The sequence below is a fragment of the Dermacentor silvarum genome, chromosome 11 (genome assembly GCF_013339745.2).
Source record: "Dermacentor silvarum isolate Dsil-2018 chromosome 11, BIME_Dsil_1.4, whole genome shotgun sequence".
Lineage (NCBI taxonomy): Eukaryota > Metazoa > Arthropoda > Arachnida > Ixodida > Ixodidae > Dermacentor > Dermacentor silvarum.
The window spans coordinates 117445505-117466478 of record NC_051164.1 but is presented as its reverse complement, the minus strand read 5'-3'; the positions used below and the strand labels follow the sequence as shown (position 1 = coordinate 117466478).

Here is a 20974-nt window from a genome sequence, read left to right as displayed (position 1 = left end):
CAGATGGGGCGTCAGGGGCGATCTCGTAGGTGACGGGAGTCACGGCACGAATCACTCGGTAGGGGCCTGTGTAACGAGACAGCAGTTTCTCTGACAGGCCGACCTGACGCGACGGAGACCATAGGAGCACCAAAGAACCAGGCGGGAAGTGCAGGTCGCGGTGTCGCTGGTCGTACAAACGCCGTTGACTCTCTTGGGAGTGCAGAAGGCGGCCACGGGCAATTTCCCTTGCGTGGGCAGCGCGGGCGACGGCGTCAAGGTCATATTCACTGGTGGGTGCTGCGTGAACAGGGAGGCTTGTGTCGAGGGGCAGTGCTGGTTCTCGGCCGAACAGAAGGAAAAATGGCGAATAACCGGCTGTGTCGTGGCGCGAGGAATCATACGCAAAGGTGACAAACGGTAGAGCCAGGTCCCAGTCAGTGTGGTCGGAAGACACCTACTTCGCGAGCATGTCTGTGAGAGTGCGATTAAGACGCTCCGTGAGGCCATTCGTTTGCGGATGGTATGACGTGGATAGCTTGTGCCTCGTTGCACAGGACTGCAGGATGTCCGCGATAACTTTCGACAGGAATGTCCGGCCACGGTCTGTGAGAAGTTGTCGCGGAGCTCCATGTAATAAAATCACGTCGCGTAGAAGAAAATCGGCAACATCTGTGGCGCAGCTTGTAGGGAGCGCTCGGGTGATGGCGTAGCGCGTGGCGTAATCTGTGGCCACAGCGATCCACCTGTTCCCAGAGGTAGAAAGAGGAAAAGGACCAAGTAAATCTAAACCAACCCGAAAGAATGGTTCCGCGGGAATTTCAATTGGTTGAAGGTACCCAGCAGGGAGCGTCGACGGTGTCTTGCGTCGCTGGCATTTCTCACACGCAGCTACGTATCTTCGAACGGAGCGAGCAAGCCCTGGCCAAAAGAAGCGTCGGCGGATCCGGTCGTAGGTACGTGACACACCGAGGTGACCGGCAGTGGGGAGGTCGTGAAGTTCGTGGAGAATAGCCGAGCGAAGGTGTTTAAGGATCACAAGGAGTAATGCTGGGCCGTCGGGGTGAACGTTGTGGCGGTAGAGTACGCCATCTTGAAGTGTGAATAAGCGAAGGGAGCTGTCGGCAAGTGACGATTCCAGGCGGTCAATGATGACACGCAAGGACGGGTCACGGCGCTACTCGTCGGCGACATGGACCAGTGGAAAAACAGAGAGAACGCAGGCGTCGGTGTCAGTATCAGACGTAGAGGTCGGGTCTTGGACTGGGTAGCGAGAGAGGCAATCTGCGTCCTGGTGTTGGCGTCCCGACTTGTACGTCACTGCGTAGGGATATTCTTGTAGTCGGAGAGCCCAACGACCGAGCCTACCAGTAGGATCCTTGAGCGACGAAAGCCAACACAGCGCATGATGGTCTGTGATTACTGAGAAGGGCTTGCCATATAAATATGGGCGGAACTTTGAAACAGCCCAGACGAGAGCAAGACATTCGCGCTCGGTAATCGAATAGTTGCGCTCTGCAGTTGTCAGGAGCCGGCTAGCGTAGGCTATAACGCGGTCGTGTCCGTGTTGTCGTTGCGCTAAGACTGCGCCGATCCCATAACCACTGGCATCGGTTCGGACCTCTGTAGGTGCGGACGGGTTAAAGTGGGCCAAGATCGGTGGATTGGTCAGAATCGTGATAAGGCGTGAAAATGCGGCAGCCTGAGGGGAACCCCACGCAAAAGGCACGTCTTTCTTCAGAAGTTCAGTGAGTGGTCGAGCGATTGCTGCGAAATCTTTCACAAACCGTCTGAAATAAGAGCAGAGCCCCACAAAACTCCGGACGTCTTTGACAGACTGAGGTACAGGAAAAGCTATTACTGCTCGAACCTTCTCCGGGTCGGGTCGTACTCCGGAAGCATCGACGAGATGGCCGAGCACTGTAATCTGTCGGCGCCCGAAGTGGCACTTCGATGAGTTTAATTGGAGCCCAGCCTTGCGGAAGACGTCAAGTATAGCTGCGACGCGCTCAAGGTGCGTCTCAAACGTAGGAGAAAACACAAGGACGTCGTCGAGGTAACAAAGGCAAGTTGACCATTTGAAACCTTGAAGCAGAGAGTCCATCATCCGTTCGAACGTGGCGGGGGCATTGCATAAACCAAACGGCATAACCTTAAATTGGTAGAGGCCATCTGGAGTGACAAAAGCGGTCTTTTCTTGGTCTTGCTCATCGACGGAAATCTGCCAATAACCAGATCGAAGGTCAATGGACGAAAAGTATTTGGCACCGTCAAGACAATCAAGTGCGTCGTCAATTCGTGGTAACGGGTAAACGTCCTTTTTAGTGATTCGGTTTAGGTGGCGGTAATCAACACAGAAACGCCACGTGCCATCTTTCTTTTTGACGAGCACCACCGGCGACGCCCAGGGGCTCGACGAGGGCTCAACAATGCCTTTGGCGAGCATCTTGTTGACTTCCTGCTGAATAACTTGCCGCTCTGCCGTGGACACGCGATACGGTCGGCGATGAATGGGAACAGCATCACCAGTGTTTATCCGATGCTTAACAAGGGACGTCTGACCAAGTGGGCGATTGTCAGTGTCAAATATGTCGCGATAGGAAAGCAAAAGGCGATATAGGGCGGCTGCTTGGCCAGGGGCGAGGTCCGGAGCGACCATGGGACGTAATGGGCCGTCGAGGTTCAAGGCATCCTGCGGGTAATCAGGAGGATCTGGAGACGCGTCGGCTGCAAAAGCAGTGACGTGGTCGTCTGTCACTGACCGGAGCGTGGCCACCGCTATGCCTTCAGGTAACACTTGCTTCGTCAAGCCAAAATTGACAACGGGGAGACACATCCGATTAGCGGCAAGCGTAACGACGGAGTGTGGCACAGAGATGTCGCGCGCCAGGAGTACATCACGAATAGGGGCGACGACATAGTCGCCATCAGGCACGGTTGCCGTTGAGGCCAATTCGACGAAGGTTAGGGCTTTTGGAGGTAACCGAACAAAGGCTGTAGTGCATAGGGTGTGCGGTTGTTCGGGACGAACGTCGGAAACAAGAGGAAGCTCGAGGCACAGCGTACCGATGGAACAGTCGATGAGGGCAGAATGCGTCGTCAGAAAGTCGAGCCCGAAGATTAGGTCGTCATGAGGGCAACTGGTCAGCACGGAGAACAGGACGGGAACTTGGCGGCCAGCAATTCCTACGCGAGCAGTGCACATATACCACAGACGGCAACAGTGGCGCCATTGGCGACGCGTACGGCTCGAGTGACGGCAGGCGTAAGAACTTTTTTGAGGCGACGACATAGGTTAGCGCTCATTACAGACACTTGGGCTCCAGTATCAATCAATGCCGTCAACGGGACACCATCTACATCTACTTCAATTAGATTCGTGTTCGTGAGGAGCGTCAACGGAGGATTTGGACAGGACGAACGTGATGCAGCACTACCTCCAAGAGCTGCATGGCCTAGTTTTCCGTCCGGGAGGGTCCATAATGGGTCGGCGACGAATAGCGGCGTGGCTGGGGCGACGGGGACCGACGGCGCTGAGGTGACGGCGAGCGAGTGGGACGACTGTCATCGACGGATACGTGAGAGCTCGAAGGCATACGGCGAGGCGAGTAGCGGCGAGGGTCGGCATATGGGCGAGGAGACGACGAAAAGTAGCTCGAATATGGCGATGACCAGGAGGTGCGGCAGTGGCGAGCGACGTGGCCAATGCGGTGGCAACGAAAGCAAATGGGCTTGTCGTCCGGAGTTCTCCATTCTGTAGGGTTGCGGTATCTGGAATACAGATCGCTGCGAGGCGCAGCTGTCGGCACCAGTCGGGCGTCAGGTCGGGAGATGGAGCAGGCAGCAGGAAAACCGAGGTTGGCAAACTCTTGCCGCATAACCTCCTGAATGAGGGAGATCACTGGGGCTGGTTGGTCAATGGTGGGGTCAAGTGGGCACGGATGGAACGCGGCAGGACTGGCAGCCTCAATCTCACGGCGAACAATACGCGTGACGGTCTCATTGGAGGGGGGCGAAGCGGTAAGGGCGACGCAGGACGACGTCGCAGCTGTGTTAGGGAGCCGGGAGAATTGTGGAATGACGCGGCGGCTTTTGGCGAGCTCAAAGCGGCGGCATTCCTTGACAATGACATCGATGGTAGACACATTGTTGAAGATCAACAAGTTGAACGCATCGTCCGCGATCCCTTTCAGAACGTGGCCAACCTTGTCAACTTCGACCATGTGCTCGTCGACTTTCCGGCAAAGAGCTAGCACGTCTTGTATGTACGAGACATACGATTCAGTGGAAGACTGCACGCGAGTAGCAAGCTCTTTTCTTGCAGCCTGCTGCCGACCGGTCGGATTTCCAAAGAGGTCGCGGAGCTTCTCCTTGAAAGCGTCCCAGCTAGAGATCTCCTCCTCGTGTGTCCGGAACCAGACACGAGGTGTTCCGCCCAAGTAGAAGAGGACATTAGCTAGCATTATGGTAGGGTCCCAGTGGTTGTGGCGGCTAACAAGCTCATACATGCGTAGCCAGTCATCAACGTCGACATTATCTTGGCCGGAGAATATGCCAGGATCGAGGGGAGTGGCCACCGTGATGTACGTTGTGGTTGGAGTTGCAGTAGCAGCAGCAGACGAGGTGTCACCGGGAGCCATGGCGGAAAGCTGGACGGTGCGGCCGCTGCGGAGCTCCGTGGCGAGGACGGGGAACGGCACGCTCCACCAAAATGTTACGCGAACGAAGGATTAAGTACAGGAGACTATTTACAAGTATATTTATAAATGATAGCTGCAGCGCTGGCCAGATCAGCCGATAGATGATGATGATAATGATGCACCTCCGTTCTGGCTCGCACCCGCTAAGGGGGATAGGCCAAGAATCGGGCGGCAGTGGGAATGCTAAAGAAAATTCATATTTTAAAACAAGAAAACAAGAAATGCCAAGTAAAAGACAAAAAAAAAAACAGATGTCGCACTAACCAGATTAGCACGCGAGCGAGCAGTCAGACTGACTGAAAAAGGTGAAAGTGAAGAATTGTTACAATCAGAGGGAGGTAATATTAACAAAACAATTTGGAGAAATCAATTTAGGTGATATGAATGCATCTGATGTGTAGAATACAAATACAATAATTAGCGGGGTAATCGTTTTGTTTCAGTTAAGAAATTAAATACTGCGCAACACACGTCTCTGTGACTATAGCCTAGTGCTGAAGCCCCCAATGATAACAATACTGGTATGTTTAAACCTAATCCAATTTTGTAAAGTGGAGCTTCCAGTAATAACTTTCTGTGGCGTGAATATCGTCTGCATGATAAAAGTAATGTTCTATTGATTCAATTTCCTTACAGTTGTGACATAGAGGGGACATCGTGAGACCAGCTCTATGTAAATAAAAATTCAATTGGTGGGATGCGACAGCGTAGTCTGGTGTAAGTAACTTCCAACTGCCGAGAAGAGCACCACTGTTTATTCCAGCAAAAACCTAGATGCTGAAAGTCTGTCGATGGTTTCAGCGGTAAGTTGCTTAAATCATTTTGCAAACAAAATTTTCTGTATCTCGATGCAGTGACGTAAGAAGTGTCCGGTAAAACAGGGATCAAAGGCCCACTTAGAGACGTTCTTGCTAATAAATCTGCCATTTCGTTTAGATATAAACCGCGGTGTCCAGGAACCCACAACAAGTTAATTTTTTGTAAACCTTTAGGGACTAAATTGTGAAACAAGCTAAGGAGAGCTGCATTCGTTTCCGTGGAAAGCGACACACATACCGATAGAGAATCTGTAACTACGTGCCGATAGCTCGAGAGACCAAATAACGCCTCGGTGCAAACACTGCTCAGCTCCGGCCACTCTCATACACATGGCGTGGACTTGTACGCACGACAACACAGACAAAACAAACACCCCAGAGTCGTGGGAGTCCCTCCTGCGTAGCTCCGAGCCAGCAGACCAACGTCGGCTCATCCAGCGTGCGGTGGAGGCCGCGGAATCCCAAGGGATCCCCGCCGACCTCCTCTAAGCCAGCGCAACCGGTCCTTGGACTGGTCCCCTCTTTTTGGGCGAAATAAAGAATTCACCACCACCCAGAGCAGTTCGTCTTCTTCGTCTAGGCGCCCGCGCGCCTCGTTCGAACAACCAAATACCACACGCGTGTAGCAATATTTCCCGATAGATGTAGCTACGTGGTGCGTCGCGTACGTGTAGCTAAAAGCGTTTCAGATGGCGTGCACGTAAGGTACGTAGACTGTTCACGTTTGCGTACGTGAAGTCTCCACGTACGTGTAACTGTTGTGTTTACCTGTGTTCAGCTGTGTTCAGTTTGCGGGTTGGCAACCTCTCCACGATAGTACTAGTGTAGTCAACCTTGTGCGTGACGGGCGTAGGGTATATAAGGCCCTGACCGGAAATAAAAGCTCTTTGTTGTTTCGCCGTTACGACAGCAGTTTCGGGATCGCCTTCGCCCGGTGTCTTTTTCTTCGCGCCATCTTGCATTGGTGCGAGATACAACATAAAATGGCGACGAGGTAAAACCTGTGGTAAAACAGCGAGTTCTTCAAGATGCACGCCTGCACTCATCGCCCAGAAGCTTCATCAAGCTCAAGGATGCGAGCTCGAGTTGCGTCGCCCAATCCAGCAGCGGGCGTAGCAGAGAATTTTGCTCCGGGGGGTTCGGCCGACGGGGGGGGTGGGGGGGGGCCCGCGTCTGCTTTCTCTCGTGACGGCCATAATAATAGCGGTAGCGCACTCTCCTTATGTAATCAAGCCGCGCCCCCCCCCCCCTCGTGTGTGTGTGCTATCAGACTGCAGGGCTGGGCTCTTACCGACCGCGCGGCGGGTCACGCGGTAGAAAACTGTTTTTCACGGATGGGCTGGTGGGAGGGCCACGTGTATTTGACCGGGCCCGGGCCGGGTCGGGCTCTGGGGGTGCTAAAGGCAGTGAGTATTCTCGGCACTGAACTCTGAAAAACATTTTTCGATCTCGGGCAGGGTTCGGGCCGGCTCGAGTCGGGCTCGGGCCGGGCTCGGGCCTAAGGTAAAGGGGGCGGGCCGGGCGGGAGGGCGGGTAACGTAGTATTTCCGGGGCCGGGCCGGGCCCGGGTCTCGCCATAAAGTTTGATCGGGCTCGGGCGGGCCACCCAACGTAATAACGGACCCGGCCGGGCCCGGGCTGAAAAATCGGCCCGTGCAGTGCTCTGTGTATGCTTGTGAGAAATTAAGTAAAAAATAATGTAAGTCAGTAAAATACAGTAAATACGACAGGTACAGTGGCGTTTGGAGCAACCGTCTCTCATCGCGCCACTTAATGGACCAGTCTTCGAAAACGCTCATGAGACGACCCGCCCGATCGGAGAGACATCATTAATTGTTAATCTCCGTTAAGCGTAGATGGCGTCGTCCTCATCGGGGCGAAGTGCGTTTCACAAGTCAAGGACGGCTATACACGTGAAATGCACGTGTGACCATGCAGGCTATATACCTACTCCCATAGCAATAGCTTGTTCGTTGCGTCTTTGCGCTAGAAAACTGAAATACGCGCAAAAACGAGTAATGCTTTTTTTTTTTTACGAAGCTTTTCGTCGCCTTGCATTTCCTGCGGCAAGTGCATGGGCCGCTGTGTCTTCCGCTGTGTGCGAGCGTGCAGCGGTCATTTGCCTTTACGTCAACAGATTCAGAATTGTACAGAATATTTCACCGCACTGTATAGTTAGGGCATGTGTACGCACTTTAAGTAGTGCGTGCGAGTCATTTCTGCTTCACTTAGACCGGTGCAAACAGGAAGCGGCCTTGTACCTCACAGAATCTCGACTGATTGGTGCACTAGTGATGCAGGAATGAACTCTGGTCTTGTTCAGTGCATAGTGCACATAATCAATTTCTCAAGACGCGTGAACTCCGACGAGAACTGAGGACTGGCCTGCAACAAGAGTTTACTTACGCTGTACTGCGCACATGTAATCCATGCTTGTCGGCTGTCTGTTTCGTGCATTCTGTCTGCGAGTCGGTGGAATTTACTGCTGGCATCAACCCTTTGGTGTGTACATTGCGGTTTGGGATTCCACAACACAACAGCAACTACCAGCCTTTCGTAATTGCTGGTTGGGATTCAGCAACACAACAGTAACTCCCAGCCTTCCGTAGGGCGCAATCGCAAACGAGAGACGTTTTGCGCTGCAGTCTATGGCTCGTTCACACTTGGGAAGCGGCAAGCCGGGTGGAGAGCCAAAGCGCGGAAAGGCCTAAGCGGCCGGAAAATATTTTCCGGCATTGTCCAAGTTCACATTTCTTTGCTACCACCGCGGCCGCCGCTGCCGCTTTCGTCCACTCCATCTAGTCTGCGTACGTTGTCGGCGTGGTGGCGCTCATTATCGCATTATTTCGAGCGGTATGTTCATTCACTGACCCACCCGTCATCAAAAGTGATCATCTTGCGCAATTTCGCGTGTCATCTGCGACCTCTGGTAAATTCCTCCTTGGCGTTCTGTCATTCTCCTCACACGGGCGCGTAGCGCTGTGTCACAGGTTGCTGCCTAGGCGTGATTATATTTCTTTAATAGCTTTTATTTACAAGTTGTAATAACATTACATCATTTCGTATTATTTCGGCCCCTCCAGGACACGAAAGTGGCAACGGGAACACCAAAGCTAAAACCCGGGCTGGCCCTTTGTGTTGAGGCTCGCGAAATCTGCGCGTCCTACGTGAGACCTACGCTCCCAATCTATCGTCGCGACGAGAAAAGCACCCCGCGACTTCTGCAACATACCGTGCACGTGCGCGGAGAATTATGGAGCGCCAACGAGGAATCTGCTTAACTATTGTCTGTCATGGAAGTGGAAGAAGAAATGGCTTTTATACTTCTACCTACTTGTTTTCTAGAAATGGACAATGAATAAACGGAAGACAAGAAAACCTCGGAAACGTCGGTGGTAGGTTCGCCTGGCTTTGCAAAAGCGCGAGAAGTTGGGTCACGCGACTCCGTTGGCTTCGTTGCCGCGCCTCCGGTCGCGCGACGTTGAATACTATCGCGAGTATTGCTGACAGTACGTTTTAGTACTTCTCTTGTCGTAGAGCAAGGGGTGGTTCTTGATCGCGTCGATCAGCATTGCAGCCTACAGTTTTGGTGCCATGTTCAATGTTACGACCGGAAGTTTACATGCTAGTGTAGCTTCCGGTCGAGCAGAACGACTTTCCGCCACGTTTCCGCTTCGCCATGGCGAAAAATTGGTTTTCTGCCTGTTTTGCCGCCTAGGCGGGCGGATTTTTGCAAGATTTTGCCGCTTCCGCCAGCTTCGAGACCAAGTTCCTACGCGAACGCGGCATAACCGGCACCTGAAGGGAAGCGGCGGAAATGTATACCGGAAATTTCGACCACCTGGGGACTTTAACGTGCACCTAAATCTAAGTAAACGGGCCTCGAGCATTTTCGCCTTCACCTAAAATGCGGCTGCCGCATTTGTTGCTTCATTTGCTGCGCATTTGTTGTTTCAGAATGCGGCCGCCACATTCGCGCCCAAAACCTCACAGAGTGTCAAGGCCTTGACAATCCAAGCAGTCTCCGTCGTTCGCGACGCCGCTCCGGCAAGTTAGGCATCGCAGCGCTGCCGTGTCGCCCGCTACTCTTTTCACGCCTGCGCCTCACTCTACGCCGGTAAGCCATGGCTGCCTATTAACTGCAACCCGCCGCCTCCTCCGTTTCTTGCTACGCCGGGTCCTGCATCAGTACCGTGGAGACAATGGAAGCTTGCGTTTCTCAACTACTTGGAGGCTATCGGCGGCGAGGACCTCACGCAGCGACGCAGAAAAGCTATCCTACTGAATGCACTAGGCTTGGAGGGGCAGCGAATATATTACAGTTTGGCGCCACTTACTGCGTCGGAGCTCATCAACTTACATATGAAGACTGAGCCCGACTCGGATGTTTTCGACGAGGCAATTTCACTGCTTGACAAGCATTTCGCAACAAGCGTAAACGAGTTGATGGAGCGACACCGCTTTCGACAGCGTCGTCAGCTGCCGGGTGAGCCCTTCGAAGCTTATGCCGCTGCACTGCGCGAGCTAGCCGCAAGCTGTGATTTCGGTGATCAAATGGAGAAAGCCGTACGAGACCAGCTGCTGGAGGGGTCGGCATCGCAACAAATACGTGAGCGTCTGCTTTTTGAGGGAACAAGCCTTACGCTGAGCCGCGCTGTGGAGCTTGGCAAGCACATCGAACAGACTCGACATGAACTTAAGGAACTGTCAGCTGATTCAGTGGTGCAAATAATAGTTGACAAGCCTGAACGTAGGAGTGCAAGTGGATTTTCGGCGTGCTACCGTTGCGGGTCAACCGAACATCGAGCGAATGCAAGAGAATGCCGTGCTAAGAAGGTGAAATGCCGAAACTGCAACAAAGTTGGACATTTTGCGTCTGTGTGCCGTTCAAGACGCCCAGGTGAGTCTCGGGGCAACACCGAAAGCAAGAACACGCCTGAAGCGACGAATGCTATCTCTGTTCTCAACCTCAGCAGTGAAGGTATGCGAGGGAAAGGCATTTACATCGATGTCAATGTTAACAATACTACTCTGAGCCTCCTCATCGACACGGGGTCGTCTGTCTCTCTGCTTAACGAAGCAAGCGTTCAAGAACATTTCTCTGGCTGTTCACTTACGGATGCTAAAGTGAGGCTGATCGACTACTCAAAGCAACGGATTGCAGTCAAGGGATGCTTTCTGGCGAACGTAGCCTACAAGCAGGTTCAAACCTCTGTTATTTTTCACGTCGTGGAACGTGGTACATCGCTTTTGGGACTGGATGCCATACAGAATCTCCAACTTTGCATTGAAGGGGATACGCTGTCGTGTCTACAAACAGATTCACAGCCTTCATCGTTGCTGCCAGCCCACCTGCGTGGTGAATTTTCGCACCTGTTCTCTGGTAAACTTGGCCAGGTCAAGGGTTTCGTGCACGAAGTCAAAGTTCGTCCCTCGGTGAAGCCTGTAGCTGCCAAGCTACGACGGTTACCGCTCGCTCTCCGTGAACGTGTGTCTGCCGAATTGCGCCAACTGGAACTGTCGGGCATCATAGAACGAGTTGATGCGGCCGAATGGGTATCGGCGATCGTTGTTGTGCAGAAACCCAATGGGACGATACGCCTCTGCGTTGACCTTCGAGAAGTGAACAAGGCCATCATAGTAGATGGGTTCCCTCTCCCCCACACGGAAGAACTGCTGCACCACCTGGTAGGTGCAACTAGATTTTCAAAACTGGATTTGAAAGCTGCGTACCATCAGCTGGAACTGACACGTGAAAGTCGTGAACTAACAACATTTGTGACTCACGAAGGCCTTTTCAGATTTAGAAGAGTATGCTTTGGCCTTGCATCTGCACCTGCAGCTTTCCAGAAGTTGATGTCATCCATACTGAAAGGGTGCCAAGGGGTACTGTGTTACATAGATGATGTGGTAGTATGGGGAAAAACTGCCAGTGAACACGATGAGAACTTGCGAGAAGTTCTGAAACGGATCTCCAATGCAGGTCTCACACTGAATGAAAAATGTGTTTTTGATGTGGACCAAATATACTTTTTGGGTCATGTAGTGAGTAGTGAGGGCATCGCACCCATGCACTCAAAGGTTGAAGCAGTCACCCAGGCAGCAGTGCCAAAAGATGCACCAGCGTTACGATCGTTTTTGGGACTCGCAGGATATTACGCCCGTTTCGTGCCACACTATGCGGACGTTGTAGAACCGCTCAGGAAACTATTGCGCAAACAGCAAGCGTTCGTATGGGACGAAGCCGCACAGCACAGCTTTGATGCAGTCAAAGCAGCGTTATCGTCATGCAGCGAGATCCACATGTTCGATCCAGAACTGCCGGTGGTTGTGACTACGGATGCCTCCGACACAGGACTGGGCGCTGTACTGCAGCAGCAAGCAGGGAAAGAGCTGCGAACGGTAGCTTTTGCATCCCGGTCATTGACGTCTGCCGAACGCAAGTATTCTGCGGGGGAAAAAGAGGCCCTCGCGTGTCTCTTCGCGTGTGAACACTGGCACGTCTACTTGTGGGGCCGGCGATTCCTTCTCCGAACTGATCATCAAGCGCTGGTGACATTGCTGTCGTCGGGAGGTGCTGGTAGAAGGCCACTACGAATTGCAAGATGGTCTGCCAGACTTTTGTATTATAACTTTGACATTGTGTACCAAAAAGGAAGTGATAACGTAGTGGCTGATGCCTTGTCCAGGCTAGCGGTGACCTCTGCAGCTGAGCCAGAGTTGGACGAAGAGGTGGTGTCCGTGGTACTGTCTTGTATCACCAAAGGGCAGCTTCAAGCAGCTACAGCCGAGAGTGAAACCTTACAGACTGTGATTAAATACATTGCTTCTGGATGGCCTGCCAAAAAGATTTTAGGCCCAGAAGTAAAGCCCTACCATGAGGTGAAGGAGGAACTCTCAGTGATAGACAACATAGTGTTCAGAGGGGACAGAATTGTTGTGCCTGAAACTTTGACATCCGAGTTAGTGGTGTTCGTGCATGACACGCATCCAGGCATCACACGAACAAAGCAAAGACTTCGAGAGAAATTCTGGTGGCCACGAATGGATACGGAGGTGGAACACGCAGTCAGAAGTTGCCACATTTGCCAAGCAGCTGACAAGTCGGCAAAACCGACTAATGCACCCCTGCAGCCTGTTGCGTTCCCAGAGCTGCCATGGCAGAAGCTCGCCATTGATATTGTAGGCCCCCTCAACTTGCAGCAGGCAAGTCCGAGGTTTGTAATAACTCTCATAGACTACCATTCTAAGTGGCCAGAAGTTTACTTCGCAAATACAGTGACGTCTGAAGTTGTCATCGACTTTTTAACTGATGTTTTCAGCCGCGAAGGCTACCCGGAGGAAATAATTTCTGACAATGGACCCCAGTTTAAATCCCAGGTATTTGAAAATTTCCTGAAGGAGAGGGGAATCAAGCATGGTGTCTCGTCCGTATATTACCCCCAAGCCAACGGGTTGGTGGAAAGATTCAACAGAAGCCTAAAGGACTTCATTCAACTCTCTGTTTTGGAAGGCAGATGTGTCCAGTCGACTGTAGTGGTATATCTGGCCGTGTACAGAGCAACGCCGCATTCTACTACAGGAGTTTCCCCGTCTGTGTTACTTCACCGCCGCCAGCCCAGGACTCGCCTCGACATAGTGGGCTTGCCGTTCAAGGAGTTCTTCCAAGAGCCTGCATTGGCCATGCACCGGCTGCGTGCCCGTGTCCAGGCAAAGCAGATGTCAATGAAGACTTACTCAGACGAGAGGCGAGCGGCGAAGGCTCCGAAGTTCCGGGAAGGAGATTATGTGAGAGTTCGTATCCAAGCAGCGACGGGAAAGGCGGGACTATCCTACTCCAAGCCCCGACGAATAGTCAAGCAGCTAGGTCCAAACTCTTTCCGCTTGGAGGATGGGCGTACATGGAATGCGTCGAAGTTGGTGTCTGTTCCAGAGCAGTGTCAGATCGGGAGGAACCAGCAGTCGCCGAGCTCCCTGCCCACTGAGGAAGACCCCGACCCGTGTGGTGCGGACGACTCGCAACTGCCTCTGCAGGCAACCACGCCTACGAGATCACCGCCTTTATCAAGTTCATGTCAACCCCCTAACTGCCCTTCAGTGGTGACGTCAAGAGGACCCCCGACTAGGGACCGACGGCTTCCGTCACGGTTCCGGGACTTCTATTTGTGACTTCATTTTTTTTTTTTTTTTTTGCGAAGGGGATGATGTGTTTGCCTGTGTTCAGCTGTGTTCAGTTTGCGGGTTGGCAACCTATCCACGATAGTACTAGTGTAGTCAACCTTGTGCGTGACGGGCGTAGGGTATATAAGGCCCTGACCGGAAATAAAAGCTCTTTGTTGTTTCGCCGTTACGACAGCAGTTTCGGGCTCGCCTTCGCCCGGTGTCTTTTTCTTCGCGCCATCTTGCATTGGTGCGAGATACAACAGTAACTAAAACTGTCTAATAACAAAGTAGAGAGAACCGCAATAGACGGGCACCTGGCTGCCCACTGTGGAAAATGTGACGCGAAGGAACCATGCTACCATGTCTTAAAACAAACTGTTGTTGTGTATCACCACAGGAATAAGATAACGAGGGAAATTGTCGAAGCAGCAGAGATAGCCAGAGGAGGTGATGATTGTGTTAGCACGCGGTCTATTCTGTTATCGAAGAAAGAGCTTGAACTTTTGGGCATAGTAGCCACATGACTTTTTTTTTTCTTTTCTTCTTTCCTTCAGAGCGTATTTTGCAGTGCCTTTCCCAGTGAGTATATATATGCTTACCAGCTGCAATAAAGCAATTGTTGAAAGTTAGCGCTCGTCCCGTGTTCTTCCTCGTCCTTGTGTTGCTTTAGCGCTATGAATCCCAGTTGAAATTACAATGACCTACCAACACGCCCAAACTTATTCCCCGTTAAAGAGGCACGACGTCTGAAGCTCATGCGAAATGCTAGAATTTCTGCATCGTACTGTACAGCAATTTTCAAGCTAATTGAATAAAGGATAAGCAATAATTTTTTTACAGATGACCTAGTCTCCTACGCAAGAACGTGCAAAAACAACTCAGTTTTCTTTTTAGATACACGTCTGAATATCCCCATTAAATGGGGAAATTAACTATACATGAATTTTCGATAGAATCAGGAAACGAAATTGCAAGCAAATTAGACAACTAAACGCTGTAAGCTTCGGACACCGTTTTGCCGTTAATGTAAAATATACAATCAAAGTCGTGCAAAAGCAAATCACTATCTCATGCTTCTAAAGATGCCATTTTTACAGACTGCAGTATATTTCGCGAGAAGTTCTGTATTATAAAACAACACGGTACGCTGTCATTTTTACAGAACTGGCAGTCGAATATGGCAGTAAAATACCTGTAAGAAAACGGTGATACTTTTGACAATGTGGATAACCAGCAACCTGCAAAATGCTTCGAGTTGAACATTTCGTGCGATCCGCATTTTAATGAGAACCATTATTTGCCTAAATCTAGGAACGTTTTTGGTCGATGAGTTGGTCGACCGGTTCCTGGTCGGCCGGTTGGCTACCGGCGGTATAGTCAACTTTCAAACAGGCAGGAAAGCAGGCCTACCTGCTTTTTTGCTTTAGGAATTAAAAAATAATTAAATTTATTAATTCATTAAAATTCGTTCAGGTTTTGACAGCCAGTGAGCAAGAAACTCCCTCTCGCGTGCTGAGCGGGCAATGCTCTCGCGAAATAGCGGACGTGCTGGACGGGGTAAATTGTCCCGCCATTCGAGCCCGCCATAAACAGTGGAGGCCAAGACGCAGCCAGTCCTTGTTTTCGACTGCTAGAATCTTGATTCCTAGTGAATGTAGTTCTGTAGCGCTCTCTGCAGAACGTTCAAGCAGTGAACTGGTCACCCCAGTATAAACGAAGACCTCGCTCTTCCAAAAATGACTGTATGTACCAGAATGTAGCTGAAAGAAGGTTTTTGCGCTATACTGAATTTGCATCTTCTTAACTCGTTTAAGTACGTTTCCTCCCTCGCCATCACTGTTTATTGACCTATATGCACCGGCACAAAGAAAATCGTGTGACATATGTCGTTATATTATCTTTTTCGTTCGACTGAAAAAACTTGACTGACAAGAAACAAACGCTGTCCACAACTTCCATGAAAAATCCTAGTGTAGTTCCAGGAATACTTGCCGTGCTAATAACAACTTCAGGTTACATGCAGAAAAGGCGTAGCTGACACATTGTGCGTAGAGAAGGGTTCCACACATCACGAAATCAAAGAAAGCGATTAACAAGTCAATAAACATTAACAAAAATATACAAAAAGATGCGACAGGCCAAGTGCCCCGTCTTTGACTCGCCTGAACCGATTGGTCCACTGCATCTTCCATTAGTCCACGCGGAAGTCCCCACAAAAGTGGCGAATACTCTATTGCACTTTTGCACATTAATTCGTGCACAACACAACACTTGCATCGTGTACCGCAACTTCAATTAAGAAACTCTCAGCCCTTCCACTGGGGTGGAGATGGAAGACCAGCGACGCTGTACTATGGCGGGAATTGTGTATTTCCAATTATTACTATTAGGATGTGATGGCGTAATTGGTTATTTGAACTATTAAATAATGAGAAATATATATGATACGGTGGTTTTCATTTATTTAGAGACCACAGGGACCATGGCCTTATGCTCGCTACGGTACACTGCCATATAGGGTGTACTGCAAAGGTTGGCACGTTCTTCATAAACACGTCACCAACGTCGCGCGCGTTCGGTGCGAACGCGGGCAAAACGCCGCCGCCGTCGACAACAGTTGTGCGCGTTGTTTGTGTGACCGCACACAACCGCTGTCAAAACGCTGGCTACGTGACGGAACGGCTACACGCCGTTGTCGACACTGTTAGGGAAGAGGCTGGCGAGAGCCCAGAGAGAGTCGGCAGCACAGGCGGCAGAGGCCGGCAGGGCTGCGCGCATGCGCCGCAGTGGGAGAGCGGGCACGCACACGCACAGTCTAGGGTGCCTCGATGCCCTCCTCGCCCACCGCTCCCCTTGCACTGGGAAGTCGCGTTTGCTCTCCGCCGTGCGTTCGCTCCCCGTGAAAGCACGCGTCCCTCGCCCTCGCGCGCTTTCACTCGCACATACAGCATAGGGCCAATGAGAGCTTTTTAGGGGCGAAGCTCCTTATAGCGGCACCCGTTCGTCCCCGTCGTAGTAGGTAGCCACGTCGTTTTATGAATTGCTCAATAGATGGCGTTGTGTGTCCGTATATGTATGTATACCCATATATACATATATATGTATACGTATAGTATAACCGGAAGCCGACTTCCGCTTCCAGTTCCACTTCCGGTTCCGGAAGCCAGCTTCCGGCTTCCGGAGAACGCTTCCGGCGTTTTATGAAAAAAAATCCGAAAGTTGTGTCCGTAGCGCGGAATCGAACCAGGGACCCCTCGCTTCCGAACGCGCGGCGCTAACCACTACGCCACGAAGCGCACATAGACACACGCGCCACGATGGCAATAAATACCCAACATTAACGAAAGGCCGCGTTTCTAGCGCGTTTCTAACGCGTTTGTGCTAGCGCGTTACGGCCCGTGTAAGAAGCTGGTGTAAGACGCTGTGGCCTCTCCGCCTTACCTTCAACGCGTTTCGAACGCGCTGCCCAAGGCGGTGGCAAGTCAAGTTCAAGTCGAGGAGCGTTTATGAATACGGGGGGTATACTCTCTCAGCAGTCATGTGATGGCGTCGGCAAACGCGGTGCACGTTCCGGCATGTGTAAATGGCTGCGTAAGACGCTGTGGCCGCTCGCCCTTACTAGAGAGTACTGCACGTTTCTAACGCGTTTGTGCTAGCGTCCCCTTAAGCGGGAGATCCGATGATTCCCTCCAGAGCTTCGCCCACTCATCATCATTCACCCCGTGGATATGCTGTGATTTTTTCTATTTCCTGACGCGACCATCGAAGGGTGAGCCCTTAACAGCTTCGCAGTAAAACATGTTGCATACAGGGGCCGTATAGCAAACATTGACACAAGTGCCGTTCCATCGCGTACCTTTCTCTTGTGTTTCTTGCGGAGTGCAGTCATCATCGCTGATTCGATATAGTGTTCAAAAAGATCAATGGCGTATGCTTTACTGAAGTTTTCTAGACCACGATCGCACGCTTTCCTCTCTCGTTTCAATGCCAGCCAGCTTGCTGAAACATTTGGCGCGTAAGCCCCGTGTCACTTTCTCGTGAGAGCTTGCGCTTTGGGACTTTGTGGACTATCTCGGGGAGCTAACCACGTTCCCCATTACTTTTTTTCGCAGCAGCTAACGCTACGTGTGTGGCCTTGTACCGATTTCATGGTCGGCCCAAGCTAATCATGTCTTAACAGTTCTTCGCCGGAGTACCAAACGCCACCACTGTTTTAACATAGATTCCATGACACACGCACACGTACATAAGTACAATTGTATAACACATAGTCGCAGATCCCCTCACAATCCGTGTTTGGCTCGCGTGTTGAGTATAGAACCCAACAATCGGCACGGAGCGTCGAACGGCCTGAGTAGAAATCATGCTGTTGCCGCCACACGAGCGTCTTTGGCGCGGTCGTGCTTTTGTCACACGCGCACTCGACTGACACGTGGGCTCACGTTGTTGCGCTTCGCGGAACCACCGGAAATACTGGGTAGCCGGGCACCTGCAAAAACGTCAATTACCACAGTGCGTGGGATATGCACAATGTTCTGCTTTTTTTTACAGCGTAAGCTGTTATGGGCTCATTACAATCGCCATTTTGGTTGGCGGTGGTGTCCGCAGCAGCTGTGGCCGGGAATGAGAAACACGTGATCGAACCCGGGTACTCTGCGCGGGAGTCAGCTACTCATAGCACTGAGACACGGCAGTACTTGCCAGCTCGCAGCGAAAAAAATGCCCTATAAATGCGTCCTATAGCGCGCGAGGAGGCACGCGATGTGCTATGCGGGCCGGGTAGCGTCGGTACGCGCACACTTTGCATTGTATTTGCATATTATTACACCAGATAGAACGCCATGTAGCAGATGGACTGTTAGCGGTACGAGGTAGTTAGAGAAGGTTTGAGGAAGAAGTTTAAGGAGATGTGTACAAGATTGGTAGAAAAAAAAAAAAAGACAAAACGCTGACGCCAACTGCTGTGGTGTGTGAAAAGTATTTAAAAAGCTGGTTCATCGAACGCACGTTTTCTATTATCGTGAACGGCGTTTTCAACTATCTTCGCCGCAATAAATCGCGTGTGAAATCGATGTGATAAGTACGATATTCCATAAGTAGCCTACAAACCTTGTATCTCAAAGCAGAAAATTAAAGAGACAAAATATATACATACATATATGTATGTGCGAAAGAACTTCCATCAAAGTGGCACAGGTGCACCTAGTCGGTGGCCTCCTTAAATGTTTTGCTCAGCCGTTGAGAGCGCCTAATCGGAGAACTTCGAAGGATCTGGTGTCCACCGCAAAGCTTCTGTATCAGAAGAGTGCGCCCAACGCCGTAGTTTGCAGAGCCGCGAGCGCTGATGGATTGCAAAATGATGGCGCACAACGGCTCCAATAAACCACCAGCGAAAGTCGCCATCTGTACTGCATGCAATACGCGACCTCGTGGGGTCTTTAAGATAAATAAATGAAATGAAATCTCGATCTCTATTCCAGTCGCGTGGATGAATGTGCTGTCTTGGCAAGTGAAATCATTATAGCTTATGCCTATTGAGAAGGTGAAATGAAAAGTTGTCGCAGTTTCACCTGAAAGGCGAAGCATCAATTGCGATAGCAAATTTGTAGAGAGCTATACGGAGTAATGATAGTAGCTTTATCAGGTATATACCCTTGGACATGCAGCAGCACCGGCAACACGCAGAGCTGTTGTCGACGCCGTCGGCGTTTTGCCCGCGTTCGCACAAAATGCGTACGGCGTTGGTGACTGTTGCCGGAGCCTCTGATATAAATAGGCACTTGATGCCACAGCTAAACGTCGCCTCCCTTCCCTCCCCCTCCCCGCCACGGCCTTTCGCGCGTCGGAAGAAGGCGCGTTTGTTCTACATATATGGTGATTGCAAAGGAGGAAAGAGACGCCTACTTCTGCAGCCCTTAAGGGAGCACGGCGTAGAACGCGCGTTTTTTCTTCGCCGTGCGTTCACTCCCCGTGAAAGCGCGCGTCCCTCGCGCCCTTTCACTCGCACATACAGCGTTCGGCGCGCGACGACGATTTCATCTCCACTGATGTCATACGGAACCTCACGGCAACGGCGACGACGACGGCGGCGCCGACGGCAGAAATCTGCTTTGGAGTGTCCAATAAAAATATATAATGTGTAATTGATGAACTCAAGCTAGCTAGGTGGATCTACGCTTCACGGTCGCGTTTCAAGGGGGATGCCAATAAATCATCATCATCATCATTCTCATAATTAGCATTGTATCGTGCCACTTGTCTTGCGATGTGAGATGCGCGCCGCGTACCGTCAACACGTGCTGGCTTTGCATTGCAGTTGCATATTATTACACCAGGTGGCATGTCATGTAGCAATTGCATGGATATAGCGGTACAAGGTAGACAGAGAAGTCTTGAGGAAGAATGAGATGTATACAAAAATGCTGGAATGAAAAACGTATTACCTGATTATATCAAGCAGGCTGCTTTTCACCACCTCATTTCAAAGGGGATGGCAATAAATCACAATCATAATCAACAGCATTGTGTCGTGCCAGGGGTCACGGGATGTGGCATGTGCGCCGCGTAGTCTCGACACCTGTGTATGGTACACATTATGGCGCCTCCTCGCAAGGTACCAACCGCTGCACTTCAGATCGTTCTCGTGAAAACGACGCGAAGAGACGCGAACACCCTGAAGTGCGTGGTGCCGAAAGTGGAGCTCCGATGGAGCCGCTCCCTCCAGCTTACGTTGTGACTGTGCTGCGTGTGCCGCGCAGGCCTGTGACTGATCTTTATGCGCTTCAAATGCGGGCGGTGAGAATATGCTGCTTGTTCGATGACCCAGAAGCTGCATTCAATGATTTGCAACAGCAAGCAACCATGCACGTGGCGATGGCCGAAGAGCGACCCGCAGTCTCCTGCCGCGGATGAACCAAGTTATTTCCTGCGCGTCTAAGAAAAGCCCGGCCCACATGGAGCGATTTTCTTGCGAAAATCTGGCGATCGGCCGCGCGCGGCGTCCACCTGGCGGCCGGCGGCTGTTCGCCGACGATCAAGGTGGGCTAAATATTTTCGCCGGCGATCCGCCGCTCGCCGGAAGCGGCGAGTGGCGCGGACCAATCAGGGCGCGGTCGCGTCCGACTTCCGGCCGCCACATTTGACTTGGCTAGCCAGCCAAAGAACATGGCGACGAAAGCTGCGCGAATCGCGTACAACGATCGGCTGATCATAGCCGTCCAGGCGCGACCAATATTATGGGATTGCTGCCACCCAGAGTACAAGAACTCACGGAAAAAGATCGTCGTGTGGCGTTGTCCGGACCGGTTCACAGCG

The 20974-nt window shown here is 51.5% G+C and overlaps 1 protein-coding gene across 1 annotated transcript in view; it reads right to left on the bottom strand.

The window, feature by feature from the left end:
- The window catches only part of LOC125941618 (sodium-dependent glucose transporter 1-like), a 41121-nt gene that overhangs the window by 14479 nt on the left and 5668 nt on the right, over positions 1–20974 (bottom strand). The gene's annotated exons all lie outside the window — the stretch shown is intronic.